Source organism: Zosterops lateralis, assembly GCF_965231275.1.
Source record: "Zosterops lateralis genome assembly, chromosome: 7".
In the NCBI taxonomy this organism is placed as follows: Eukaryota; Metazoa; Chordata; class Aves; order Passeriformes; family Zosteropidae; genus Zosterops; species Zosterops lateralis.
Window position 1 is genome coordinate 7199326 of NC_139767.1, and position 24463 is coordinate 7223788.

At 39.0% G+C, this 24463-nt stretch overlaps 1 protein-coding gene across 5 annotated transcripts in view; it reads left to right on the forward strand.

Moving 5' to 3' along the window:
• Window positions 1-24463, forward strand: part of GULP1 (GULP PTB domain containing engulfment adaptor 1) — a 167556-nt gene that overhangs the window by 34939 nt on the left and 108154 nt on the right. For 4 of the 5 annotated variants that reach the window (XM_083865456.1, XM_083865455.1, XM_083865459.1 and 1 more), the window contains exon 2: window positions 6153-6206. The exons of the other annotated variant lie outside the window; for it this stretch is intronic. The gene's annotated coding sequence lies outside the window, so the exon portion shown is untranslated. The remainder of the gene's footprint in view (window positions 1-6152; window positions 6207-24463) is intronic. 5 annotated transcript variants of the gene reach the window in all.

The window sequence follows — 24463 nt, forward strand, 5'->3', positions numbered from 1 at the left end:
CAAGTTATCACTGACTTAATTGATGAAAGCAAGAACTGGAAGTCTGAAAGAATATCTCCACGTTTGTTCTTTGTGCCTGATCCCCATCTGGAGTTGCTCAGGAGAAAACAAAGAACAGGTCTGACTCAAACACTGAGGATGCAATTTCCATCTCTGCGGTGTTTTACAAATACTCTTTTCCTCTGACCACTCTGATTCTCCACATACTCAGATTGCCATTTATGATGTGGAGGATAGGTGATAAAGATGTACAAAGACCTCCTGGGTTTAAATATGATCTGGTGTTCTCCTCTGGATGACAAGATGAGTCCTGTTCAAAATTCTTTTCCTTTCATCTGCTGCATTGCAGTGATGTAATGTAATGGATGGGACGTTTTTAGCCTCTTCTGATTTTTTTTTTTTATACTTAATATGTTTTACAAAGAAGGCTTTTCCTATCATTGTTCTCTTCAGTGATGAGAAATACGAATGTCCTGAAGAAAACACTATGTATAATTTTAGCTGAAATACACTGCTGATTTAAAAACCAAGTAGGAATCTAAGATGTGAAGTGATATCTCAAGTTTCGGCAAGACTTTTTGGAGATTTATGGCAACTATTAGAGCCAATATGCTTAAAGTATGTTTTTCACAATTTTTCAAGTAGAAGGAGGAAACAACCATCCAGCTAAAAAGAAAAAAATAATCTGTCACTTCTGTCATAGAAATAATCATAGCTGTGGGGGAGGTTTTTAGTTGGTTGGGCTGTTTGTTTTATATGCAGTGTGAGTGAATGGAATTCATTAATCCTGATGTCCTGGACTTTGAAATAATAGTGTCATCAGTGTCCTGCTTCTTTTACAGTCCTAAAATGCGCATTCAATGTGGTGGTATCTGTGAAAGGAGAATATATGGGATTGTACAGAGCTTGGGATTGAAAAGGCAAAGAATATGATAGAAGGTTTCCTTGTGGTAAGACAAAGATTTAAAGACAGCTCCTGGCTCAAACTGCACAAGTGAACAAATTAGATGTTTTTGTGATGCAAACTGGGACATTTGTGGCAGAGAAGCAAATGTTTTTCCTTCAAGCTTCGTACATCTACATCTGTTTAGTCCATTGATTATATTGTTGACACAGCTTGAATTTATATTTATTGCTTGAGAACAGAAAATATTCTAAAATCTCTCTGCATATTGTATCCTACATGAGCACACAACTTAGTGTTTGGGCTCTAGGTAACTTCTATCAGTGTGCCTAGCTGAATTGTGCATTACAGTGAAAAAATTACGTAAAATGTCTATTTTTACTTATATTTCAATATTTCTACTTGATATTGTTCTGAATACTTGATCACCTAGATCCTGGTTCCTTTAAAAAATATTTGTTAGTCATAATAAGTAGTCTGTTTTACTTGTTGTATTTGAAAGAGTCAGTAAAAAACATTCCATCTCCAAAAAGGAGCCTTGGTTTTTATACATTCAAAATTTGCAGTCCTATTCTGTATAATCCAGGTGTAACAGAAAAATTATTCCATGCTACCTGGCAAGTATGTCAGTATGTCCAGTCACAATCACAAACAGTCCTTGTTGTCCTTGAACAGATTGTGATTCATTTCATTTAAGGAGCTCCTTCCATTAAGATAAATCTGAGTAGTTGGTGTTTTTTAAGTTTGGATGTCTGTGCATGACGTGTGTCTAATGAAGATATTGATTTGTGAAGTAGCAAAGCCAATGTAATTTCAGGCTTTTTATGGTTTTTTGAATTGGTTGGTGGAGAATATATAGTTACACTCTACAAAAGTCTTCTGCTGAAATTAGTATCTGTAAGTCACTGCAAGATTTTTCAGTAGTGCATGTGGTGCTTCTTTTTATGTGCTTATGTTTAGTTCTGTTTGTTTAACCCTGACACTCAGTGCAGCAGTATCATATGGTTACCAACATACTCCTTAACAGGAGTAAAGAAGTGGGGGAAAAAACAAAAATAATAATGACAACTTTTGTGAATCTGTGAAGAGCCTTCTAAATGAAGAAAAAATATCCAGTCCCATACTTGAGGTTATGAACTTGCACACCAGAGTGCAGACAGAACTGAACACATCAGCTTCTGGTTTAAGCAAACCAAGAGCAGCTCCATCCCAGAAATGCTGCATGTTTACCTCCAGAGTCATGTCAGCATGCTTCACTCTCAGGGCCATTCAGGAGTGTGAGGGTGTTTGGGACATGGCTGTAAACAGTGTGAGGTTTCAGAGGCCATGTGGGTTTCATGGCTTCAGTCCTGAATGGGGTGTTGAAAGGCAACCCATGGAAATATCCAGTTTCCATGCTGTGCCCATACATTGCTGCCTCTCTGCTTATTCCATGTGTATTTCTGTATTTCTTGATGCAATGTCTGGCTGTCTTTACATCAGCTGTTAGTATGTGAGCGTGGTCAGGATCTTTTTGTAGCTTCACAGTTATTATTGTAACTTGACAGTTATTATTGCTAGAGTTTTATTAGATTTTCTGGCACTTGTGTCATAGCATATTTGATGTGTTGCAAGATATCTGGAGTAAGTTAGTCATAAGTTATTTGGAGAAGCATGTTGAAAGAGGCCTTTAGGTTAATTTTCGTATCAGCTAGGTTGTAATTTTAATGAGGAAAAAGGGTTATGCCTGTGTGTTAGGCTGAGGAAAGCTGTGGCTTGATATAAAACTTCTGTCTGCATTGCCTGGTTTGCTTAGGGCTACCCCTGTGAGGAGCAGCCTAAAGATTTGATGTGGCTTCTCTGTGGGGTGGCATTTTTTTCCAAGGGCTGTGTAGATGTGTAACTCAGTGTGTTCCCAGACATAAACACAAAAAGTGTTTATTTTGCATGTGATAGAAAGACAGAACTTCTTCCTTGAAAACTTACTGCCCTCTCCAGACCCTGAAATGGAACTTAACCAGTTAAATATCATTCTGGGGAATGTGATTCCCAACCCCACCCTGGTTTTCCTGATTGACAGTGGTCAAGGTGCTGTAGGAAGCTTTTTGCTGATGTTAGGAATACCTGCCTCTAGCTCTTGGCTGTGATTTGAGCAAGTGCTGACTCTCATACCTGAAATCAAGGGCAGCCTGCTTTGATAATAAAATACTCCACATTTTATAGCTCTTTAGGAAATAACACCTGAGGGCTTGCACATGTTTCCTTGACAGGTTGTTTCTGTAGTTTCTGCCAGGTTTTACTGCACCTGCAGCAAATCAGTTTGAGTGTAGCTGAGTTTAAGCCTCTCACTAGAGAGACAGCAAAGTGCTTGATGATCATTTCAGGTTGGGAACCCCAATTCTGTTGTGTTGAGTAGCCACACTGACTAAATGCAAAATAAGGGCACCATTATTTTTGAAATACGCTCATTTGTGGGCCATGAAGTGCTCTGGTGAGAGCTGCCAGAGCTGTCTCTTGTGAGTGTCCTCTGGCTTCAGGCTGCACTTGAGCAGGTTGTGGCAAATAATGCACCAGGCTTTGCAAAGGACCATCAGACAAGGCGTTCATTTGGTGAACTGCATCTGTTTTGGTGACCAGGGTAATAGCCTACAGAAAGGTGTCATTGCACAGCCACACACTGTCATTATGGCTACACATAAAGGAATCCCAGTTATGGTCATAGAGACAACATTTTGTTATTTTACAAACAAGGACTTCAGTTCTCAAAAAATCAAACTGCTTTTCTTCTCCTGGACTGTGCTGTGGCTGGGCTTGCATTTTTGTGACAGAAATTTTCAGCTGAAGCACCCACTTCCTGCTATGTCCTCTGTTCCTTTAGGAAGAGGCGAGTTCACTATGTTATGGGGGAATTTCTTCTTTCTTCCTGTTGTGCAATCCCTGCAGATTTATCTCATATTTGATTAAAAGCATGGTTTCTGCCAAAGGAAATATTGGTAAATCAAGGATTTTTAAGAACTTTACAGAAGCTGATCATGCTTGGAATACTTCATGTGTTCTTGTTCATAATTTAAATTGTTATTGTTAATATAGTTGAAGGAATTGACAGTCACAGATCTGACTCCTACTGGAAAGCTGGGGTTATTACCCTCATGGGATTTAACAACACACACTTTTGCAGAATCATTGTTTTTGGATCATCTGTTTCTTGTGCAGAGTCCATGACTAATTAGCTTATAAAAAAGTCATTGAGCTAATATCTTATAGAAAAACCTGTGATGTCAGAGTTGATCCCCTAATTGCTCTTATAATTGGCACTTATTGGAGCTCTTTCACAAGTCAGGACAACAGACCTCATTTGTTTTATGTAGAATGTTGTAAAAACAATTGAACTGGCAGCTGATTATAGTTTTCTATTCAGTAAGCAATTTTGGAAGACTGTGGGCTAGGCAGTTGTCTGATTTGTCTAGGTTGTAAAAGTTAAATGTAAAGAGAGATGAATTTTCAGCATATGGCTCTGTGTTAGCAATTACATGCATTAGTGGTTTAGCTGGTGTGTTGTGTCTGCTTTATAAATGTTGATATTGCAGCCTTCTGCCAACAGATATTGATGACAGGCAGTGTTGTGGAGGCCCAGTGAATGCCAGTGATCATTAATTATGGCCCAGTAATGACCCATCTCCATGTGTTTGGTTGCATATCCAGTTCTAACCCATGCTTGTGGAAACATCAGCTATTCTGTTGTTCCTTAATAATTTAACACAAGGTCATTGTCAACTGGGATGTAAATGTTTAACATTTTATATGGAGCATATTCAAGTTTTAGAACTCGTTAAGTGTAAGTGAGCCTGGAAACAAAATTATGCTGATGTTTACATAAAACTTGTCTTATTAATTCTGAAATAATTTGGAATGTTTTCTGATTGCCTATAACTATGTGTATAAAGGAAATATGCAGTCTCTTTGTCTGCTCTGAAACTACAGAGAACTCTGTGGTTAAAGGCAGCTTTGAAATGTCACACACTTTTCAAGGAGAAATAATTCATTGACCCTTGTCCATAAAAAATAGTGGAAAAATTGTGCAGTTCTGACCAAGTGTCTGGATCTCATGTCTCAAAAGTGTGAAGAACATGATAAGTTTGAATTAAGCTACGATGAGTATTTTGACACCAAAATATTTAACTTTTGCCATATGGCTTCTCTCAAATTCCATACTTCTTTCTCAGTTGCACATCAGCTCTGAGGTTTGTGGAATGCTCTCTTCAAGATGCAGACACAAAAATGAGCTTTTTTTTCAAATATTTGTTAGTCAGAGACAGTCTTCTGAATTGCTTGCATTAAATTTTTTGTAATTGTAACAATGAAAAGAATAAATGAAGTATTTCTGGTGGCATTCATCCTGAAACCAAAGGATGATTAGCAAGTAATTAACTTTGCTGCTTTGCCTTTGCATGACTTCGCTGGCTGGTTCCCAGAAATCCTGGTTTTTTCCTAGTGGGGAAAAACATCAAGGGCTTCTCTTGGACGTTGAGTTCAGGTGGCAGAGTACAAATTGCTGTGACAAGTGTGAAAAATGACCTGTGGACCTTATCCCAGGTGCATAAGCCTGTAGGGCAAGGACTGCTGAGCTTTTCTGTGCCCACAGTGCTGCTGTGAACACATCACTTTTGCTTTCACTGGAAAGCTTTTAGTTTCTCTGGGGATATTGATGCCTTTTTTTTTTTTTTTTAACATGGACCTCTTCAGGCCACTGAAAATTGACTTTCGTTTTATTTCTCTGCATTTGATAACTTCAGAGGAAATGGATCTGCTTATAAAAACTTATATTTTAATCTGTAATATTTGGGGAAAAGTGCATTTGTTGAGATTATTCAACACTTTGTGCCTTTTTTATACATAAAACCTCTGTACTAGCCATGGTGAAATTGCCCAAAGAGGGCACATAAGTGATTTGTCATAAGATGTCATAGGAGCCTTGGAAATTCTTGGGACATTTCTAGTGGATACATGTCCCAGAGAACACATCCCCAGACTTCTTAACTCCCTTGGGAGTTAATTAGTCCTTGGCACTGGCAAATTTTTCCTCTGTGTGTTTAAAAAGGTTTAACTGTGTCTCAAGTCATCTCTTGGTTTATGTCTGACAAATTATTAGCCAGATAAACTTGATGTCCAAACAGTTAGCAATATATGCAAGTACAGATTGAAGATTTAAAAATCATTTTGTGAGTTATGAGAGTTTGATCTAATGGTTGTGATTTCTGAACTTTGACAGATACCTTCGAGGTGAGATGCAAGACACGTGGAGAGGAGGCAACCACTAGATCAGGTTCAGTAATAACCTTTTTTGGTTCACTGTATATCTACATTTCATCACATGAATGTGCTTCCCAACACAAACAGCTAATCCTTTATATTGGTGATCTGATGTAAATAGAGTTAATTTCTGTTTGTTGTTGGAACAGAAATACTACAGAAGGTTTTAGTGCGCTGTTTACACAGGGGAAAATCTGTAAACACCTATGGTCCTTTTAACATCTGAATGCTTCTGTTGTCACTGCTGGGCATACGAAAACACAATGATTGTGGAATAGTGAAAGCTAATCCTTATCTTAGATGAGTGTGGTTAAAATCTTTCTATCCAGCACATATCTTCAGACCTATGTCAACTTTTATCACTAATTTATGGTTCCTTGATGTGCCTTTTCTTGACCATTATTTATCTCACTTTCACAGGCTGATTATTTTATCTGTTGCTTTACTTTTATTTCAGTGCCAGATTCTGGGTTAGATCACAGAACCTGCACAGGTAGTTGTCAGTGCTTTAGGTGATGTGTCTTCAGTGTGGGGTTGTCATCACTGCTTTGAGAGAACACAAAGCTGCTCTTTTACTGGGTCAGTTTCCTGGGGAAGTGCAGTAATTTAAAAGTTACACTTGTGACCTTGTGTTGAATTAGTTCCATTGGTTTCATTTCTATTCAAGTTGCTGCATTCTGGTACAAGGAGCCCATATCACTGGCCAGGTCAGGTGGATTTTGGAATTAGCAGGACTCTGTGGTTAAGATTTGCTGTAGGATTTGGGTTGCTGATATAAATGGCAGGCTGTGTTCTGGGAAGTTGAGTTCCAGAATTTGACAAACAAGTTTCTATGCTGAAGATACACAAGCAGCTATGTAGAGATTGGTTCCTGATGAAGTCATAGCAAGACTTACCATAAAACTGTGACTTCCTTACAAACCCTTTAAATTATTTTCTCGCAAAAGGAGGCATACATTTAATCTGTATGGCTTATGTTAGAAGAATATAATTACATTTTTCATCCAAGGCCTGTGATTAAATAAAGGAGTGTGGGGTGAGTGGATGATGTACTCACATACTCTGTCATGAGCAGTATTAAAGGGCATGGGCTGTGCTCTGAGTGGGCAGTTACTGTGTAACAAGTGATGATGTTCTGGCATTTGTAAAGCATCTTAGCTGATGCTGAACTTTCTTGATTAAAATATTTCTGAGAAATAAATCAGAAATAGCTAGATGGTCTGATATTCTGCCACAAACTATGAGCTTTGGCCCCTTAGCTTAATCAAAGTCTTATGGAAACAGATTGCTGGCATTTTGCAAGTTGTTTTGAATTAATTTACGGCTTTAGTGGGTTTTTCTCCTTTTTGGGGCTCATTTTTAACATCAATATGTCTTGTCTATAAAGAGCAGTGTTTCAAGGCAGAATTTGGTATGTCTGCAGCCCTCACCCTGGTCTTCCCAGGCATCAGATTGTGTTGGCCTGTGGCATAAATTGGGAGACATGAGAAAAAACCCAGAAATGAGTTCTGCAGAATCAGCAGTATATGAAAGTCTTCTAAACTTCAGATCAGGCTCCTAAAGATACATTTCAGCTGTGATTGTTGCAGACAGAGAAATATAAATGGGCTCTTTCTGCTGGTGCTTGTCACATGGGACAGTCACTCTTTGTGTAAGAGTCTGTGTGCGCTTCACTTACTTGCTTTTTTTTCTGGCTTTTGCCTTTCTGCCTAAGAATAAAGCCTCAAATTTTAGTACTTGCACTGTGAAAATTGTTAGATACATTTAGTTACAGCGAGCACTCTTCCAGGGTCTTATGTATTGGGACAGAATGAATAGAAAGATGTTGTTTATATCTATATCCCCTAATTATTCTTACCAGCGTGCCAAATATCTAATGAAAAACTGCCTTGTGAATTGTTGGGTTATTTATTTATTTCTTGAACAAAGCCTGGTGTGCTGATGTGATCTTATGGTTCCATAGGGGTAGGCTGATACACTGTAGTGGCATTAATCTGGAGCTCTGTCTTGGCATCTTTAACCCCATCTGTGGGATTAATGAAAGACTTTGTTTCTTCCCCACTTCCCATCTGTCTTTACTATTAATTTACTCAGTAATACTGGATGCTTATTAGGTTGACATTGGAAAGGAAAAAAATCTGTTACTCAAGTTTATAAAAAGGCAAGCTCTGTGATTTTTCTTTTTTCCTTTTACAAAGTGGTGCTTCCATTTATCTAAGGTGAGAGAAGAAACAGTGGAGTCTATATGGGATGAAAAAGGAAGTTTCGAGTCCCTTCTACAGATCCTGATGTTCTCACCATCAGAGAAGCCTTCACTGTAACAGATGTAGTTGTGCATGAGTTATGTTCATACTTTGGGATGTCTAAGGTGTGTTAAAGCATCTTTAAGGACAAGGTGGTAAACCTCTGACAAGCTTAAAGAATGCCAGCTCCTGATTTTTGATTTGTGCTAAAGTTTGGAGTAGGCAGTATTCTTTGGCACAGGGAGGATGAGTGTTGTTAAACCTGTGTTTAGAACCTAAATGTTCCTTTCAACCTCAGCATGTGGAGTCCTTACTTTAGATTTAGAGGCAATTTAGTTTCGTTTTCACAAAGGAAAACCACAAATTACTACCAGTGCACTGAAGTCATTAGCTAACAGCCTCAATTAGCATAACAAACAAAATGCAGAGTAAACGCAGGAAGAGCAAGACTGACTTAGCCTTGAATTTTCTGCTGTGCCTTATTACTGTGCTACGAGGCTTCATCCAGTAGACCTGACAGACAACTGGAGACTCAAAATGTTAAAGAATAAATTCCATTTTAATCTCTTTTGGAGGAAAAAAGCCACGAAATTTTGGGACTGAGATAATAATTAGGCTGAAGCAGCATAGATTAGCCCCACTTAATGTGGAATTTAATTATTTGAAAGCAATTAAATTCACATAGAGTCTGCTCAGCTTGGGGAAGGGTTTGGGTATAGGGATTTTTGTCAAAAATGTTAATGCAGTCTCTGTGCTATAACTTGTTAATTTAACATAACTTTCTTCTTGCGGTGTCATCAATTCAAAGACAACTAGTTTTCTCTAAGTGAAATAGCTCCTCTTGGTAGGAAAAAAATGCCAAAACTGGCTGGATTGAACTTTGGTTCCTAGTTAGCAACAACCAGGCAGATAAGACAACATCCCCTCCTTTATTACATTTGAGATTTCCAGCCCTTTGCTTCCTCTTTATCACCTAGGAATTGCCAATAGCTGCAGCACAGCTAGCAGGGGAAGCAGTTTGTCTGGGATTAAGGGAGAGATTGAGTCATTTTCCTCACTGTGATTTGAGTCAAGATTCACAAGATGTGCAGGACATCCACCTGTTGTGGGGAGGGAAAGTTCTTTGTGGTGTTCTGATCAATCCTTCACCATGGTTTAAGGAGGAAAGGCACAAGGCCACTGCTGGTGGAGCCACACAGGTGTCAGGGAGGCACTGGGCAAGGGGAAGTCCACTTGGTGTGGCAGCTGCTGAACTTTTAATTTCAAGAAAGGATAGGAATGAAGGAGTCCAGGATGTAGTGGTCTGGTGGTACCATCCTTTGTGCAGTGGAAAAGAGGGTGTTACTGGTCACAAAGTGGCTCTAGTTGTAGACAAGGTGAGGGTTTGGGGGTCACATCTGGGGGCTCTTGTGAGAAAGGGCCAGTCCAATCCTCTCTGTTTGCCTGGCTGCAGCTTTTTGGTGCTGATTGCACCTGCTGCTTGGAGAAAGGTTCTCTCAGAGCAGCTGCACAGGAGTCCTTCAGTGCCTTGAGCTCCTTCTGCCAGTGCAAGCCCAGCCTTGGCAGTGGCTGCTGCTGCAGCTGGTGCAGGGCTGGCGGAGCATGGGGTGTTCCCTCTTGTATATCAGCGAGCAGGAGAGGCTGGTGGGCCATGCTAGGATGTACCAGCTGATTTCTTGTCCACTGCCTGACTTTCAGATAAGAAATTTGGTGCTGAAAAGACCTTGCTTTGGGATTAAGTACCATCTCTTCCTCCCTCAAGAAACCCAAACCCACAATGCTGCTTTAGTTGCTGTTTTGCTATTTGTGAAGTAGAGGACCGGGTATTTTTAGTGGCAGCTTTAGATTTCAAAGCCTGCTGTGTCAAGGTCTCAAGAATCCTTTGAACTTGTGATGCCTGTTTTCTCCTGGCACAGTAGGTTTAAATGTGGCAGTAAAGACTGGTAACATTTTAAGTTGGAAATGTCTTTGGAATGTGGTTTGGGCATATATTTTTCAAAGAAGGAACACGAGTTCAGATCTGTGTTTCCAGTGATAGACCATTTTGAAAGAGTGTTCAGTTTATGGGTAATATTTTCAAGTTTCTCTTGCTGGGTTTTCACTAAGCAGGTTAATGGTGTGTGTTACTCAGACAGATTGCAGTGAAACGAAAAGAGTCCCAAAGAGATCTCGTCATCCTTAGCTTACTGTGAAACTATTTCCAAGCTGGTGGCTACAAGAATGAAGTTGGGATGTAAAGGGAAGGAGAGAAGAACTCAGCCCAGCTGACTGTGCCTTTCCTCAGAAGGTGACTGAACTCTTTTGTTCACAGACCATGAACAGAGGAGTGGTGACTGTCATCTTCCTCCTTAGCCTCTTACATGTCCAGTTAGGAAAGGCAAAGGATATTCCAAAAGTCCAGTTTTCTGGTCGGATTTGAACAATGGTCTGATAATCCGACTTCTTTCTAGTTCTCCCTTTTTCTTGGAGGGGAAAGAACTAAGAAGCTTTGGGATGCATCTGTTTTAATGCCTCTTGACTGGAGTGCAAAAACCTGCTGTGTTGGTGATTTTGTAGCTCTGCAGTGGGCTGTGCTGCCAGGACACTATGGGTGAAGGCTTAACCTGGCACACCCTTTTGCAGAGTCTTTAGGGCAAAATGGGCAGGGAAAGGCCACCTTTGGAGGCATTTGGGGGTTTGTTTTATTGTTGCAGATAAATCTCTGCAATGTATTCATTGTACTGTGAATGAAAAGGCAGATGTTTTGATTTGAAAGGGAATCTTGTTTATTATTTTTGAGTGTAAACAAACTGTGGGGAGGAAGCCTTACTGGGAAGCAAAAGAGCCTTCCTGGACCATCTTCTGGTTCAGCAAGTTATAAACCTTACGGTGTTTTGCATCAGTGACAAGTGTGTGTACATGTATTTTTAGAAGGGCTTCCCAAGGGCCTCCTGCTGCATGTGGGTTTGTTTATGGCTCTGTTATGCACACCACGGGATGTTCCCAGCTCCCTCCCCTCCCAGCTCTGTGTGCCCTCTGAGCTGCTGGCTGCTGCAGGGAGCGGGGCTGGTAAACGATAGAGCTGTCTTTCCGCCTCAGTTTCCTCACAAATGCCACCAAATGCTAATTGCTTTTCATCCCGCACTTCAGCAAGAGCACAGTGATACAGAGCTGGGCTTTGCTTTTCCCCGGGGTGCCGTGGGTGTGACTGATGGAACAGAGCCAGAAGAATTTGGCAAAGTAGCCGACTGTAAAGGGAATAATCTCTTTTTCCTGATGATGGATGGCACTTAGAAAGCAGCTGAGCCTAAAAGCCATTTCTCATGCTAAGTCTCTGCAGTGTGCAGGTCAGGCATTGAGCAAATGCAAGCCTTCAAAATGAGAGCTAATAGCTTGGTAGGTTATGCCTGACAAGCAGCAAGTGATTTGCTTTCAATTCTTTAGTGTGTGAGCTTTAGTTAGTTTTTTTGTGGCTTGTAACATTTAGTAATTCTAATATTTTTCTAATATTACATGATCATCTGTTTCTAAATTCAGAAATATCTTAAAGAAAACACAGTTAAGGAAATATATTTTCATACTCAAATATAGTACATTTCTCGAATATCTAAAACATTATTTCTATTTAACTGCTGCACATATGGTTAAGAAGATAGGATTAAAAAAATGCATTTCATGTGAGCAATTGTTAAAATATTGGCCCTCACTTTTCTGTGTAGCAAATTGAGAGCTGCCTGGGACAGAGAATCATGTGTTCCTCCCAAATAAATGGTCAGGGAATTGTGGAGGTGAGATTTGAGAAGAAAATCCATAGTGCAGCAAAGGTAGATTCATATAGGATAACAGTTGGACAAGACACTTGTCTAATTAGACCTGCAACATTGATAGCTCTTGGAGAGCTTGTGTTGTCATATTTACTGCTGGTTTGGTAAAAGAATGCTGTCTGGAGTACTGCTGGAGGAAAGGCTTCCTGGGAAATATCCAAATACTGAGTTTACCCTTGCAAGTTTCAGAGCTGTTTCGTGAAGAGATCCAAACTTTGAACAACTGCTTTTGTCTGACGCTAGAGTTTGAGAAGATGAATGACAGAATTTTTATATGGAAAGTCCAATAATGATAAAGCATCTACATATGCAACAAAGTCCTAAACCATTGTAAAATGTGCATTTTTCTCCTAGGAGAGAGGCCTGTGAGACTCAGTCACAAACACAACTTATGTGTTGCTCTGCAAATACAGTCACTTCTAATCTTTGAACTGCTTTTTAAGTTCTGCACTTCTGTTTAAAGGGTTTTGAGAACTGTTCTCTCCACAACCAAACAGTGCATTATTCACAACATAGACTTCACAAATAGGTTTTGTGAGATTGTATTCACCAAGCAGCAGCATCTTGACCGTAAGTACTTTTAGTATGTCTGAAACTCTGTATGTTTACCAATTGTCATCTGTAATACTCGAATTGGTTTGTTAATCACAAAGCTGGAGTTCTGTTTTACAGGAATGTATTGACACAGTAATTATAAATGCAGTATTTCCATTTTTATTGTAATAAAATTTTTTATATCCAGTATTTGAAAATTATTTTTCACAACAGACATATTCATCTCTTGAGACGCATGTCCACTCTGCAGTTTTCCTAAGAATGTTTCAGTTTAGCAGTGGCTTAATAAAGTATTCAGGTGAAGTGGGAACCTCATTTAGACTTCTAGGAAGGTGAATTGTATTCTTGTAGAATGAACTTCCCTTACAGTTTGAATTCAATGAAGTTGAATGTGATTCTTAACTTGTTGTGCATTAGTTCAGTACAGGGTGGGAATCTGCTTCAAATTCCTTGTTCTACTTTATAAAGTTAAGTATAGAGTTTAGGAGCTAAGTACTTCTATGCTCCTAGGAAGTAAGGGTTTTTTAGATCTTATCTGAATTTGCAAATGAATTCCTGCTTCTTTTCTTGCTCTATATCGTGATGTTATGAGAGCAGCTAAAACCTTGTTACAAGGTATTTGTGTCCTGTTGTAATTGTGGTCTGATAAAATCCCGTGTAAGACTAGGCTGTTTGCACCCAGAATGGATTTTTCCCTTCTCAGACAGTTGTGATTAGCAGACTTTGGAGAGCAGTGGCTTACATCACTTAGCCTCAAAGGGCCTGTTTACCACAGTGCCAGATACAGTGTAAGGTGTTGCCTGTACAGCTTGTCAGAACATCCAGTTACTGATGGAATATGCTGGTGTGATTTAGTTGAAATAATGCTAAACCCGTGTACTCCTTATCAGGAACTGGTGACCTTATTTACTGGGGCCTTGCTTGTTGTTAACATTGGAAATAATGTTGAACAGAAGGAGACATTAGAAATTTTAAAGTAACTAAGTAAGCAATCTTTTTGGGCAGATCAGGAAGAAAATGTGGTAGTGAAGTCCATTTTGTGGTAGATCTAGTGTGCCTGTGATGGGAGGTTATCAACCCTGAACTTTTGATTTGTGGAAAATAAATTGTGGAACGAACAGTGGATTGCTTGCAACATGGATGTCAGATCCTTCAGACTGTAGACATAATGAATATATTAGTGTTTCATATGCAAAATATTGTGTTTTCTCTTAAAATTTAAAAAGTAGAAAACTAAAATGTTCAGGATAGTGCTTTAGCTGAAAATTATCTATCCATTTTAGGGTGACCTTTGGCAAAATCTTTCTTGCTCTGTGTGAAAGAAAGACATAGTCATACCATTAAATTTTGAGCTAGAGCAACAGATGGATGATGGAATATGTAATTTTGGCTTGATTTAAGTTTACAAGACTCTCTAGAATTTCTCTCTGATTTTTGAAGAGGCAACAAACCCAATGCATGGAGAAAGGAATATGGAATGCTCCTACTGCATTTTCGTAACTATACCTTTTGGCAGATTGATGCTCTAGACTTTGATAGACTTTGTCCTAATATTGTGCTACATTTTTTTAATCAAGTAGCTAACATTTATTACTCAATGAAGCAATGGAGTGGCATAAGGCATGCAGTTTGCTAGTGCACATGGCATTATTTCGAGTGCTTTGGTTTACCAATACATTCTCATTTTTATAAATTCAGGGAGTGCTGTCTACTAAGATCTGCCAAGTAGTGACTTAGCCGAAAATTAGCTAAGATTATGAGAATAACTGTTTCATTTTGTCTTTGTTTGTACCTGATGCTTTCTGCAGATGTTTCTGTTGTTTCAGATATTAGATGTGACTCAAGTAAGAAGCATGAATATTGTTTGGAAATACTCCTTGGTTGGGTTCTGTGGTGTCTCGGTATGGCTGGCATTTTTCCTGGATGTGACTGTGTGTCTGCATTTGGGATGTGACAGCCCCAAGCTGCTTTTCCTACAAATTCTATGAGGTTTTATTTCATGGTAATGGGCCTTTTTTTTTTTTTTTTTAACCAGTCTTCATTGTGAATCTTCCTGGACAGTTATAGGATGGCTTTTAACAAATTTCTTTTCTGAGACTTTAAAAAGTTGCCTTCCTTACAAAGAGTGGGTGATTGCTCATCCCTTGCCTCTTGTGGAGGAGGGACACTTGTCCTGCTGTGCAATAAGAAATGTGGCAAGAACACACTGGCATGTAACAGAATAGGATAATTGTGCTTTATCCAGACCTTTCCTTAACAGGAACGACCCTTTCTTTCTGCCTCTATGGGGAAAAAAAAAAAAGTTAATCTCTGACAGGATTCAAATGTATCCTGGGTAGCAAAGGTGTAGACTTGGGCGAGACAAGGTAAGAGGAGACTGCTGCTGCACAATGCGGGCCCTAATCACCCACCCACAGGGATGTCTGAAACAGTTTTGGTAAGGATGGCATTGAAAAAGGTGTAGCTTGTGTTGTTTTCCTTCCAAGAGTGTAAAGAAGACTCAGGAGAAGCTGAAAAAACGTATCTTCCGAATAACCATGCTAACTTGGTATCTATATCGTAATGCTGATGTATTTTCTGGGGTTTGGCCACACTTGGACACACTTTATTTCTGCTCCTTATCATAGATCTCTCCTCTTGTAGTAGTAGACATGATAGCAGGAACATGAACAAATCTGTTTATTTTACTGATCTTCTCTTATCAGAGTAATTGCCAAGTAAGTGTTGCTGTAACTGCAGTAGTTAAGGTCACTTAAATTTGACATCTGTCTCCCAAACTTCTTGTCTTCCCTTTCACAGCTGCTGGAGATAATCAAGTTATGGAAATAAAGGATGAGCTTTTCCTTTTTATTGCAGTAAAGAGAAGGCAGAATTAAAATTTCAAAAATGTCTTATTATACAAATTTTGTAGACATGGTTTGTCAGGAAGTTAAGTGTACAAAAAGGGCTTGCCCAACATGCACTTAGAAACCCCTGAATGCTGCTGTATTAGGAAATACTCCAATTAGAGGTAATTAAGAGAACACATGTAAAACAGTTCCTTTTTTTCTCAAGGCTGTGTACTCAGCATCATAAAAACTCCATGCATTATGAAACATCATGAAATTCCAGAGGTGGTAATTAAAAAAAATAGGCTGCTAATTCTGTTTGTCTCTTGTTGAATTTCTTAACAGGTTAAAGGTTTAGTCAAAAGGCTGTCTTGTGTGGTTAGAGTTCCTAGAGGCCAGGTTGGAGCTGAAAGTCTTCAGAGTGTCAAAACAAAGTGGAACAGCTCCACGTGACACAAAGTTTAAGAGCCCTGTATCACAATTCTTCAGGCTCATCATTTATTCGTCCCCTTGATGTACACTGAGACTTCAATAACAGCCATGGAAATACTCTTCTGAGACTTTTACAGTCTGAGAAACATTGTGCTTCCAAACCTAGGAGCTTTTATCTCTTCCAAGATGTTCTGGGAAAGAACTGGGAATGGCAGAAGGAGAGGAGAAGCAAAGGAGTGCTGCTACAGACTTAATGCACTTCCATGGCTCACTAGGATTAGCACTATCCCTGCTGTTCAAACCCTGAAGGTTGCAGTCACAGTATTTGTGGCTTTGTTTTGATAAAAGGTACATGATCTTCTGTGATTCTCTTGAATGAAGTTTAATAGGGTCCAGCATCATCCAGACTAATCCTGGCAGCTGCTTCCATTAAGGAAATTTTTATTTGCAGCCTCCTAGGTGGCATGCTTCATCCTGTTTAGAAGATGGAAGATCTTTGTGTTCTGCCGAGAAAAAAAAAAAAAAAAAAAAAACCACCACCACCAACAAAAAACCAAAATCAAAGAAAAAGTGTATATTCCAAAATGTTCCTCTTGTTTTTTAACCAGAGAAGTGGAAGTGGTTTTCTGATATAAAGGAATGAAGATTTTCTGCTAAGCAGGTACTACAGCCACTTTGTGTCTGACAGTATATTATGGCATATTTGACGATGTTGGAACCCAAGGAATTTGACTTATATTTAATGCACAGCTTGTTTCTCTCAAAATACAATTTCTGTTTTTGCCAACCTTACATAAGAGGTGTTAAATGAAACAGGTTGGTTACAGCAGATGGTACCCCTGGCTGTGATGACATGCAGGGGATACCTGTTCCTGTTCCAGAAGTCTCAGGCCAGCTATTTCTTAACCTGTGTTTGTGAGCAGTTGTGTTGTTTACTGTCCTCAGAAGATTTGGGGCATTTTCAGGCCATATGAATGAATGTGAGATACTCTGATATGTCTGGGTATGTTGGTGTCTCTCTGAATTACAGTTTTGAGGTCTTGTCAGTCACTGATGTCTGAAATAATGGATCTGTAAGGAGGCTGCCCTCTGTGACACCTGAGGGTCTCAGCTGGAGAACCCTCCTTGTTCTACGTTAGCGAGAGATGGTGAAGGATGGGAGGAGAAGATGAGATTAAATAGAAATGGAGTAGGTGATTTTTGCTTTGTCTCCATCTTAACAAAGTTTGATTTTAAAATACAGCCATGCCCATGATGCCTGCTTACAAAGTTCTTGAGGACATACAGTTGTATGACTGTAGAAAAGAGCCATAAAAATGTGTAGAAGATTGGCAATTAGAGACTTAATGCTTTTCTGAAAGAGCAATTACAAATGCCTTTACTATAAGGGAAACCAGCAGGTAGTAATGCTTGTTTTCTTGTGGAGAGAGACACATAACAAGTATCAATCAATAAAACAGATGCTGAATAACTGACTTTAGAGGTGAGGCATATGTTTTTGACAATGAAGATGATTCATCTTTTGGACAAGCTACCATTTGGGAAAACATTGTAGCCATCCATTGAGACATTGAAATTGAAAATGTAAATTTTTGCTATAGCTTTTCAAAGGTTGGAAATCCTTCCTAGATGAAATTTAATGGCCTGTAACAGGTGCAGCAGGTAATTTTGGTCATGAAATTTAGAAGTGCTCTTGCTTCCTAGCTTAGCATTCTGATGGGTTGTTGGCTGTTTCATCTGGAACAGTTGCCTTTGCTCACTGTTTTTTTATCTGAAATGTGGTGTTGATCTAAGGGTCCAGAGATAAGCTCCCAGAATACTTTAAGTGGTCACTTATTGGCATTGAAGAAGCCTCTTCCTTTGTAGGAAATGTCTTTAATAGGCAGCTTCTCTTTGATGCTTGAATTTTTTCATGTTGTTCAAAACTCAGTAACTTCCTGTAGTAATGTTTTAGAAAAGAGCCATTTCTTAAGCTCGTGACAGGTGTAGATTCAGCTTGTCCTTTTTCTTGTTGCAATAAGCCATATTAGAAACAAGGTTTGGCCTTTAACTTACTGATAGTTTAACAATTTATTATTTATGTTTTCAGGCTATACTGAAATACTGAATGTTTTGCTGCCTTTACTAATGCATTGAGTTGGACTCCTAGCCCAACACTGTAGCGCTGAATTCTTCATGTTGCGTACTCTTCTCGTTATTGTAAGGCTGACTACTCAGCTGTGATGTTTGAAAAGGACCTAGGAGATGGAGGGGATAGAACATCTTACCAGTTTTTTGTGTAGTGGTCCATTTCATTCCCCACTGTGTAGATTTTGATGTAGTATCAGAGGTATTGGTTAAATTCCTGTAGTTGAAATTTCACAGCAGAACTGAGAAGGCTGGCATGGTGGCTGTGGATTTCACAGGTTGCTTTCTTTCCATTTCACTTTGTTGAATGCCTGCAATCCTTGTCAAGAGAGTGTGGATCACAGGTACCAAGTAGGAGAGGGGAGGCAGCTCCTTTCCTTGGGCCCCAGGAGTCTGATTTTGGAGAGGAGTTCCCAGACACAACAGGACAACTGGCAGGTGCTGCAGAAAAGCACAGCTCCCATGAAGTGACAGAAGGAGCAGTGAAGAGAAAAGCCCCAGAGACTCCACGCTCCATAAGGAAGAGAAGCAGCTAAATTAATCTACAGACTGACAAACCTGCTGAGCCCAAAAGGATTCACTGGCAGGGAACCAGTGGGCAGGAAAAACGCTGTCTTCTTTTTTTGGATCACTCACAGTGGATACTCTTTTCTCAGCTGACTTGTTATAACACATGCTTTGATGAAACTTAGATTTTTGTGTTTAGCAACCCATGGATTGTTTTTGGTAACTTGTAGGACAAATTCAGTTCTAGCCCAGGCCGGCTTGGGCTAGGAGAGCATCACAAAGCAGTTAAGTAGGAGCAGTGGACTCAAGTGTTGGAGAACATGGACAACAAAGGCTGTGGAATATCCCCATATCAGCACTTGGAAATTTTAAGAATAGTTTTGTGGAATCAGATTAATAATCTTTGTGATGTCCTGTATGTGGACTAATTTTTTTTCCTTTTTTCTTTATTGCATGAAATAGTACACAGTTGCTTTCTTAGTTATGTGTAAGTCAAGGACAACTTGGATCAAGCAAAGATGATTTATTTTGTGCTTAAGGGTACTTGATGGACATTTTACCCCTATAGGGTTGTTTAGGCACTTTTTGAATGCTTGAATATCTGGAACATGCAAAAACCATGAGCTTTATCAGTGTCCAAGTTAGAAAGTCTGGGTGCATATGTATTGAATACTTAGGGGGAATTGTTATTGTAATGGTATTGATACAGTTGTCAAACATCAGTACTGTTTGATTTGGCATGTGGATTTAAATTGACTGCTTAAGGGGTTAGTGGACATCTGTTCAACATTCTAGCACACCAGTTGAAATAATTGGCTAGTAGATGATCCTAGCTGTATGCTATATAGTGATAACTTTGGTGGGAAAAAAAAAAAAAAAAAAAAAAAAGCCTTTTTATTCTAAGGAGTAATATGACTTTTTTTGTTGTTCCTGTTAAATCATTGGTGTAGAACAGGGAAAGTGACTCTGAAGTTTTGCTAGTTACATACACAGTTAAATGGTGTGTTGCTTCCAGAGAAATGAGAGGCTGATGTAGGAAGGAACTTTTCTGAAGGAAATTGAGCACAATAATGCAAATCGAATGTAATTCCATGGGGTAGGAAATCTAGTGAATAGCTGAATTGTGAGAGAACAGAGGTACTGTAGTGGCAGTTCAGCTTTTAATTAAGAATCAAAGCAGTCATATATTTTTTCCAGTTCTATGCACTGTGAAAAATGAACAGTTTGTACTTGATTTGTATTATACATACCATGTCCTTGTAGGAGAATGCAGGGAGAAGCATATGACATCTTAGAAACTTTGTGGGATGTTTGAAACAAATGGTTGCTAGAAATAATTTTTATACCTATCAGTGTCCCATATTTTATGTAAGTGCAAGTTTCAACTGGACCTGTCTGAATTCAGAGGATTTGCTGATACAAAATTGAGAGGATCATACCTGACTTAGCTCTTGGAATATTGGAATTTATTTTATTTATTTACTACTTGGCATGTTGTTTTCAGTCAATTTAATTATCCTTCAAATGAGATTCCAAAAATTCTGTAACTGTAAAAAGATGCAGTTATGTGCGCTACAGGAAAAACTCCAAAACTTGGGTTTTTCTGGTTTGTACAGGGAGATTTTTTGCAAAAATGAGAGAGGAGAGAAATAGGCTTGCAGCAGTTTTAGAAGTTTTTTGATATGTGAGCAGGGATATCTAGAAGCATTAGATAACAAATACCTTACCAAAAAGGGAAGCTTGGAAAAAAATTGGTTGTAAATGCCAAGATTAGATGTTGCACTCCTGGCAGGTGTTGAGAAGGAAGACAAAAAATTATTGAAGGAGTTTATGTTATTGCCACATCTTTTCTTTAGTTTCTGTAGCAGCCATGGAAAGGGAAAGACAGCTGGATCACATCAGCAGTAGGAGAAAGGAGCTAACTAAAAACCCCTAGATCTTTCAAAACCCTGCTGAAAGAGAGCTTCATGAATAATACTGGAAGATTGCGTTCAGAAGCTTGCCATGCAGAACAGCTCTATGCTGTAATTCCAGCTTTTCCAGCATAATACTAGTCAATGCTTGATCTAACTGGTATCACTTATGGAAATTGAATGTTCACAGCAACAGTTCTCACATCTCCTTGAGTTTTCATTGGATGACAAAGTCAATGTTTCTTGCCATAAATCTGTTTAGTTTTGTTTATGTTTTCATGCACAAGTAATAGCCTATTTTATTGTGATCATTTGTGGTAGTGGTGTAGGTTTGATACACAAGGGTGACCTTGGGATTCTGTTGTGTTTACAAGTCTGGTTATAGAAAACCCATTTTGATACGTGGCCACATGGTAACACTGTAATGATTTCATTTTATAGATATACCAGATGAAAAGTGTTTTTTGAATCAAGGCAACTTTTTGGTTATTACCAACATGTATATGCCAATCACTTGGAGATTTGTTAATATGAAAAAAAAAATAAAATCTCTTGGGCTGCAGTGCATTAGAAATGGGATTCAGATTATACTTGACTAGAGGGAAAGGCTTCTATCATCTTCCTCCCACACCCCAGTTACCTGTCAGGGGAGTTTAAAACCTGTGGTTTTTAATGATTTCAGATGACATCCAGGGCATTTCTCACTTAGGGAAGCTGATAGCCTGCGGAGGCTTTGATGAGCTGCTGGGAGTCTTTCATGTCCAGTTCCACGTTCTGTGGTACATCAGAGCCTTTCCTTTGTTCACCCAACAGCCTTGCTTAGGGCTGGTTCTCTGTCAGGAGCTCTGTAGGTAGTTATCTTGGTTGTAACAGGCTTGGGTGTGGGTGGTTGTGCTTTTAAATTTTAAAATTTAAAAGCTACATTACTGTTTTACTATAGAAGGTAGCCAGGTGAAAGGAGGGCAGGAGAGCTTTATTTAGGGTCCTGCATTGGTCTCATGAATGTTGAGGTATGCTTTTGTAGTTTTTGCTGTTCTGTCTCTGCTGGCCTACCCTCTTCCCTGCTGTGGGAAGTGTGACTTAATAGCCAGTAAAGTAAGTAAAACAAGTGAAAAATGTACTATGGGACTCTGAAGTTTTCTTCTTCAAAGACTTCACTGTTATAAAATGCTGATCCCATATTTTCCTAGTCTTTACTAAATATCTTGTATCCTGATTTCTCCCCAAGTTACATATCTTAATGTTTTTGCAGTTGGGCTCCATTTCTCTTGGCTGTGACTGTATGGTCTTTACTGTGCCCTAAGAGAAGGTCAGCTGCATTCCTTCAGCATTTTTGGTTTTTCATACACTTGTCCAGGCTTCTGTGGAGAAACATCTGTTTACTGTCAGACTATGTGAATACATGCAATCACCTCAAAGCATATTTAAAAATGCTATCTGTGTTTTTCCTCTCTGTGACAAGAATGAATTATAGTTTTATTCCTGGCTGTTTTGACCACGTAAAGGTTTGCCCTGTCCACTGCAGGTTCAGGTTGCTTCTAATCTGAAATGGAAAAATACAGAGATTTGATGTGGGTTGGTTTTTTGGGAGTTTTATTTGTTTGTTTTTAATGTGGTTATTTCCTGCAGAGCTGCATGCAGCCAGAGAAGGTACAACTGAGATCAGGTGGGATTTTTGCATGCATACTGGAGGGAGCTGGTGTTGGGTCTGAAGTTGGTTTCCTTGTTATCCCCTGGAGCTGGCATTGCTAGTCCAGGTGCAGAGCACATAATGCAAGGTCCCCTCCAGAAATTGTGGATTGTTGTGTGTATTGATCTCCCATCATCAGTCAGTACAAGTTGATTGCTGCTATCTCAACAGACACAGGTTTTAACCAAGAAAACAAAGGAGGGGAAAGTTAAAGGTGATTAAAATGGTTTTGAGTAGGTAGAGAGTAGGAGATCAGTTACTGGCTGCAAAATGAGCTCTAGAATCAGGATGATATTTCAGGAAGGTAAATTTACTGAATAATATAAACAGTAAGAACTCATAATTTCTGTGAAGATAATTTTCATCCATTTTAAAAGATCAAAACAAGCTTTAGTGTGGAAGGAAGATGCTTAATATGTACTTTATTTTCTCTCCCAATTAATGTGCATCTTCCTGCTTCTAGGACAGGTGAGACTGAATGCATTTACAATGATGAATAACCTTGGCCTGTTCAGCCATTGCAGAGGTCGCTGCATCTAAATTGTGGCAAAGCCAAATATTGTTTCAACAGGATACATTAGGTATTTATTTGGAACTAGAATAAGATAAAGTGTTCTGCCTGTGCCTGGCTGGGATGGCTCACTTTGGTGCAAGTGGAAAAACTAGAGAATGTCCATGTGAAATGCAGCTGTGGAGGCAGGAGAATGCTGCTTTCTTAGAGGTCATCACTGCAGTGGAGTTAAAGAGAGAAGCATTTTAATGCAATTTACATGGAATCTGAAAACAGCTTCCCATAAATACTACAGGATGCCTCTTCCTTCACAAAGAATGTTATACAGAGCTTCCTGTGTGTACCATCTAGACTTGACTTTGCTTGAAACTTTTGTTTGTGGGAGATGTTTAAATATAATCCTATTAATAGCTTTGGTTCAGGGATAATTTTTGAGCCTCTTATCTAAAAGTGTTTTATCCATCTAATATATTTTTTTCACTATGACTTAGGCTTATCTTTGCTTTATGTAATGTGATTTGCAAAACAAAGTTGGAGAATATCTGGCTTTTAGGTCACTGATTACAGCTCTTGTGGTGGAATGTATTTGGCAAATAAAAATCTAAGAGCTTTTAAAAATTCAGATGAAAATTGAACTTACCCACCTTAAATATATTATGCTTGTTAAGAATCTCTATCTGATGATATGGTTGAGAAACCCATCCAAAATACTTCTAAAAAGATAATTGTTTTATGTTTTGGGGGGAGGGGGGGGGGTCCATTCTGTCAGTATCCATGACATACTCCTATTTTAGTTTAAAACATGCAGTGAAGCACACATTATTTCCATATAGTGTATTTTAGTGATTGGTCATTAATTGTAGGTTTGTAATTTGGCAGTCTTGTTTTTTGTATTGCCTCCCTCACCTCTTCATCAATACTTATTGACATTAAAAACATATCTCAAGATAGAAATTTCAATTTCTATAGATAACCTCTACCATATTACTTCGTACAAGTGAATGCTGAAATGTTTTAGTTGAAAGAGTAGGTGTTTGTCAGGTAACTTATTCACCACCTGTGTCTCATGGCAATCGGGATTTTTCTTAAAAGAGAATGTCTCTAAGGGCAGGGCAATTCGAGAAGTTGCCATGGATGCCAGAGATGTTGCAGCTCCAGTGTTCCATGTGTTGTGCTGTGAAACTTGTAGTTTTGTGCTTTTGTTCTTTTCTTTCTTGGATTATCCCTGAAAAACAGGACGGATTACCCAGGATGAGGCTGAGTGGTGGTTCTAAAGTCTTACTCAGTCATGCCTTGACCAACGCAATCCTCCTTAACATGAGGATCAAGTTCTCTGTGATGCTTTTGTGATATTGGCATAACCCTGATATTTTAAGTGATGCCCATGACCCTCATCCCTTGCATTGCTTCCATCTGCAGGGGCACTTGTGGTTCATGTCCTGCTCTTTGTTGGGTTCTCCACGCCTGTAATTAAGGGCAGTGAGCCAAGGATAAATAATGATATTGTGTCCTACACATGAAGTGGAGCCAAGAGAGGAGCAACTGAGAGTCTTTAAAAGCCATGATCATTGTAGAGAAAATACCATTGTTTTTCCAGAGTAATTTATTACTTACTAGATAGATACCTGATGCTTTTTGTCCCTGTTTACTTGAGTTTTGTT